The following is a 6,000-nucleotide window of genomic DNA, read 5'->3' as shown; positions in this document are numbered from 1 at the left end:
CTGAGTGGGCAACCAACCTGCTGATTTGCCCTTTTGCAGACATTCTCCTATCCTCCACCCTTTTCTTCCCTTGTGTATGGTGGGCAGGGAAAGGGGAAAGGGTGCCCCATCTGGAATGTGGATATCCATGTTTGCACTGAGATGCTATTTTATTGGTTTTACCTATTGTACCTTATTTATGATTGTAACCTGCCCTGAGCCTGCTTGCAGGGAGGGCGGGCTAAAAATCCAATGAATAAATAAATAAATAAAAATAAATATTCAACAGAGGAGTCCAAAAGCTGAATATAGTGGCAATTCTTTTAAGAGCAGGTGTAAGGAGTCAATTTATCCTTTCAAAATGAATGCCCATAATTCTAAAGAAAAGATCAGAAATAGACATATCTCATTCTCAAGGCATGGATTATTTTCAGAAGTATAGCAATATTATTAATATATTCCATATATCAATTGTTTGCATTATAGCAGCAATTATTTTCTTAAATTGGAACCTGCCTTGAAAAACCAATGCACTTCAATAAATAACTCAGTCAGTTTGGCTTTCTGAATGTTAGATCGTGTTCATAGGAATTATTCTGAATTCGTCCCAATTTGCATTAAAAAAACCTCTTTGGCCTCACAAGTGCAGTTTTCTATTATAACATACCACCATGGAATTTCTTTTGCCAACATGCATATGCAACTCAATCCCCTGCATGCTTATGCAAAAATAGATCTCACTGAGCTGAACAGGACTTAGAAACATAGAACTGGAAGATACCCCCAAGGATCATCTAGTCCAACCTCCTGCAGAATGTGGCAAATTCATAACTACCCTCCTGTTCTACCAGTGACTGCTGCTCTATGTTCAGAGGAAGGCAAAAAATCTCCAGGATCCCTGGACAATCTTGCCTGGAGGAAAATTCCTTCCTGACTCTAAAGCGGTGATTGGCATTACCCTGGGCATATGAAAAAGAGCCACAAAAGCAGAGCACCAGATTGTCTCTTCCTGCCTTCCCTCTCCTGATCTGCCTACATTCATATCATCATAGAATCTCTATTGCTGTGATATGGCCATCTAGCCTCTTTATAGAAACCTCCAAAGAAGGAGAGCCCACCACCTCCTGAGGAAGCCTTTTCCACTGAGGAACTGCTCTAACAGTCAGGAAGTTCTTCCTAATGTTAGCCAAAACCTCTTTTGACTAAATTTCAACCCACTGTTTCTCATCCAACTCTCTGGGGCAAAAACCCAACTCTTCTCCATCCTTTGTGACAGCCCTTCAAATACTCAAAGAGGGGTATCATATCACTCTCAGTCCTCTTCAGGTGAAACTTGCCCACTTCCTCCAAACTTTCCTCATAGAACTTCCTCATAGAATTTTACTGAGACTCAAATGACCTGGGAACTTGTAGTTGGCCCAGGAAGTAGGTGGAAAGGAGTCTCCCCTTCGGCCAAAGGAACAGGGTTATAGCATTGATATAAGTATAACTCCTCCCCAATATCTGGAGAAGGTTTTTAACTCAATGGAGTACTCTGAGGTCTGCAGTAAAAGGGAAGGGGTGTTGTGTGTGTGTAAATTGGAGCACCTAATCTGAAAAGGGTGACAAAGGAGGATCTGCACTTTAAAGAGAAATGTTCTGCCAGGCATATGATGGTTAAGGCAGGTGAGCCATCTAAGTGACCTCCTGCCATAGGAGGGCATTGCCACCTGGTCTGTGATACATCTGGCAGATGGCCACCCTGCCCTATGTGTTTTTGATGTTGATGGATCTGTGCAATATGTGCCCTGCTGTGTTTTTACTGAATTGTATCATTCGTAGATTTTATTGTCATGCTACCTGTTTTTAGTTTTAATATTGTGTTCATTGATATGATCCGCTCTGAGCCTGTTTGCAGGGAGACCAGACAGTAAGTAAGTAAGTAAGTAAGTAAGTAAGTAAGTAAGTAAGTAAGTAAGTAAGTAAGTAAGTAAGTAAAAGAGATCAAGCCTGATAACACTAAGCTCTCTCACATAAGGCAGCAACCATAAGAAACTCAAGCATACCAAGTGTTTCGTGCCTCACACAAGTGAAGTAATTTGTGCAAAACCCACCTACTTACTGATGCTTTTAAGTACCTACCTAAACTTCTACCTATCCAATCTTCTTGTGAATAAACCTTCTGTTATCTTTTAAACTTCAATAATCTTTGTGTGCCAGTTTAATTTCTAAGGGAAAAGTGAACCCTTGTTTTTCCCTCTACTTAAACTTGGCTGGGCAACATCACAACCTTTATGTTCCTTAAGAGTGGGACAAGAAAGAAAGTTAAGTTGCAGACACAAACATGCTACTGAAGGCTTCTCAGGCCAGGAGACAGCTTCATACATTCTGTGTATGTGTTCTGAGATTTTACCTCAAAGTAGGGGAAGGACAGCACCAGCTAGAGAAAGCAAAAGATTTGTGACACCCTCCTTTGGACATATTGCAGTTTGTCAACATTCTCCTTAAGCTGTGGTGGTCAAGCCAAACACAGTGCTACAAGTGAAGTCTAACCAGAACAGAATAAAGTGATATTATCACTCTGTGTAATCTGGACACTATCCTTCAGTTGATATACCCCCACCCCCCAAATTGCATTTGCCTTTTTAGCTACTGCATCACACTGCTGACTCATGTTCAGTGTATGATCTACTAAGACTCCTAGATCCTTTTCACATGTACAACTGTCAATTTGTCCCCATCCTATAGTTATGCCTTTCCCCCCTACCAAAATGCAGAATATTACATTGATCTCTATTGAAATTCATTTTGTTAGTTTTAACCCCCCCCCCGTTTTCTAGCCTGCCAAGATGATCCTGAATCTTGATTCTGTCTTCTGCTATGTCCCTCCCAATTTAGCATTATCCTCAAATTTAATGAGTATCCACTCTATTCCTTCATCCAAGTCATTTATAAAGCTGTTGAACATCCCTGAGACATTCTACTTATCACTCCTCTCCAAGAGGATGAGGATCTATTTACAAGTGCTCAACCAGTTACAAATCTACCAAACCACATTTTACCAACTTGTCAATCAGGATATCATGTGGAACCTTATAAAAATCCTTTCTGAAATCAAGATAAACTTTTGTTCACAGCATTCCCACAATCCACTAAAGTAGTAACTATCTTTAAAAAAAAGGCAATAAGATTAGTCTGACAAAACTTGTTCTTGAAGAACCCATGCTGGCTCTTAGTAATCACAGCTGTCTTTTCTAAATGCTCAAGGACTGACTGACTTGATTTGTTCCTCTTCTGGCACCTCACCTGTTCTCCAAGAATTCACAAAGATGATAGACAGAGGTCCTGCTATTACATCAGCAAGTTCCTTTAGTTCCCTAGGATGCAATTCATCTGGCTCTGAGAACTTGATTTCATTTAAAGAAACTAGGTGTTCACATACCACCCCTATGCCTATCCTAAGTTGCAGCTTCCTTCCTTCATCCTTCATCCTTCCTTCCTCCTGCATGGCACCAATGGGAGTGGGCTGCCCAGCAGGCCTCCTGTGGCTGCACAAGAGAGTAAAGCCCAGGAGAGGCCAGCTTGCCTGTCTGCCAGGCCTCCTGTGGTTGCACAGTGCCAGTGGGAGTTGCCAGCCTGTCCAGGTGCCCAGTCAGCTTCTTGCAGCACCACCCAGGTGACATCACTTCCAGTAGTGACATCATTGCACTGGGATGGGAGCACATGCTGTGCCTGCATGCCTGAATGTAAAAAAAAAAAAGGTTAGTACCACCCCCCTCTCCTCAGAGTTCGGTATCATTCCAGATCCCATCTGGCAACACTACCTGCACTGAGCAGGGGGTTGGACTAGATGGTCTGTTAGGACCCTTTAAACTCTGTGATTCTATGATTCCAATTGTGAATCTATTTGGTCATAGTCCTCCTCCTGTAAGAGTTTAGGTTTCTCCTGTTTGTTTTTCATACTCTGCGCATTAATGTAGGGACATTAGAATCCTTGATTAATGTGCTCCCAAATACTTCATTTTTGGCTTTTACTTCAAATTAATGTGTCCCTGGCTATGTGCCCCTCCCTGCTCATCATACAGAGCTACTGTAGTGTAGTGGTTAAGTGGCTGAGTTCCAAGCCACACTCTGCTGCTTTGATTCCCACTACTGCCATGAACTCTGTAGGTGGCCTTGGGTAAACCCCTCCTTTCAGCCCAGCTTCTCAGCTTTATAGTGGGGATAATAACAACACTGGCTTTGTTAACCACTGTGAGTGTGGCACTAATCTGTCCAGAAAAGTGGTATATAAGCACAATTTTATTATTATTATTTCCAGTAATTGGCATCAAACTAGATTTTGGGTTTTTGTCTCCTAGGTACATGCGCACAATTAATAATTCTACTCTGCTAAATAGCCTATTGTCCCCCATGCTATTCAAAGCAAAATCAACTTATTCCTGATGTTCTTAGTAGCTGATCCACAAACATTGAAATTGGTTTGAGTACAATTCTCTTGCACATCTGCCCACCCTTTGCATTTTTTGGCTATGTGGATGTTAAACCATGCTGCTTTTTCTGGCACCAGAAGTGGCCAATCCCCCTCCCCTGGAGGTTTTGCAATTGATTGTTTAAAAATCAGCAATTTCATATTGATATATCATTTTCCATTGTAATAATAGATGTAACAGGTTCTCTGAATTATCAGCCTTCATTTTTTAAAAAAAGTTTCTAGTCCCTCCTTTGCAGAGATATAAGGAGTAAGGCATATCGCAGCAATGCAACAAGATGAAACTGAATCTGGACAAAACAGAGGTTATGCTTGTTGGGAAGGCTGAGGTCCTGAAGGAATGATGCTCCCCACTTTGATTGAGTCAGTGAAGAGCCTAGGGATGATACTTGATCCAACTTTATTGCTGGAAAAGCAAGCTGATACAGCTGCAAACAAAGACATTCATCAACTCTACTTAGCCCTGAAGATAGCTCCCTACTTTGACTCTCCTGACCTGGCTACATGGATCCATGCTATCGTTATCTCAGGGCTAGACTACCATAATGCTCTCCATGTGGGTCTGCTCTTAAAGACAATTTGAAAACTACAATTGGTACAGAATGCTACAGCCAACTACTATTGGGCACCATGCAGAATCTGCACAATACCTCCTTTCTACAGATACTCCATTGGTTTCTGATCAGTTACTGGGTTCAGTTCAAGGTGCTAGTTATCATCTACCAGGCTCTTGAAGGAGTTGGACCCACATACTAGCAGCTGTTATGCTGTGCTGTGACAGCTCCACTTATCTGAGCAAAGGCTTCCGGAACTTCTACCTTATAAACAGATAAAATTAGCGATTGCCCATTCATGCATCTCCTTTGTGGTGGCTCTACAGTATGGAAAGGTTTGCCTGAAACTGTTAGGAAGGCTCCTATGCTTCTATCATTTTGCAAAATATGCAAAGAATTGTTCTGGAGGACTGACTTGTAGAAAGAGCAAAGCTGCAGTGTCATGGTTCCACTCAGGAGATTACTTTTATTAGAGTCTTTCCTCCACTGGTTTCCTTTTCTTGCCTTAAACAGATATGTTTGCATGCTACACTGCTTGTCTTGTTGCCTTAAACAAATGCTTTCATGCATTGTTTGCCCCTCCTCCCTACAGTCTACAATTCCAGCCCAACTATAGTATTTTGTCTTGCTGGGAATCTTAGGGGATAGATTCAAACATTATCATATCTTGTAATCTGCATACTACTTGACTGAAAAGTTTTTAAAAATCATACTTGTAATCTGCCTTCTGTCCCAGAAAGAAAGATAGAATATAAAAGAAAATAATAATTAATAAAAACGGTCATTTCCTTTGTTTACTTTGGCTTTCAGAACAGAAATCCAGCTGCACATTAATATTGGTGAGCAAAAGATGTGTGCGCGCGCGCACATATACAGGGAGTTTTGGGAATATATGAGACACCTGACTTGGCACATGCCAAGTTACACAGACAATGCAGAGTAAGGTAGGCTGCTGGTATTGCTAGGTATAATTTTTTAACTTCCTTTCAGTGTTAC

Source organism: Eublepharis macularius, chromosome 1, assembly GCF_028583425.1.
Source record: "Eublepharis macularius isolate TG4126 chromosome 1, MPM_Emac_v1.0, whole genome shotgun sequence".
NCBI classification, from domain to species: Eukaryota; Metazoa; Chordata; class Lepidosauria; order Squamata; family Eublepharidae; genus Eublepharis; species Eublepharis macularius.
This window is presented reverse-complemented; position numbering follows the sequence as displayed.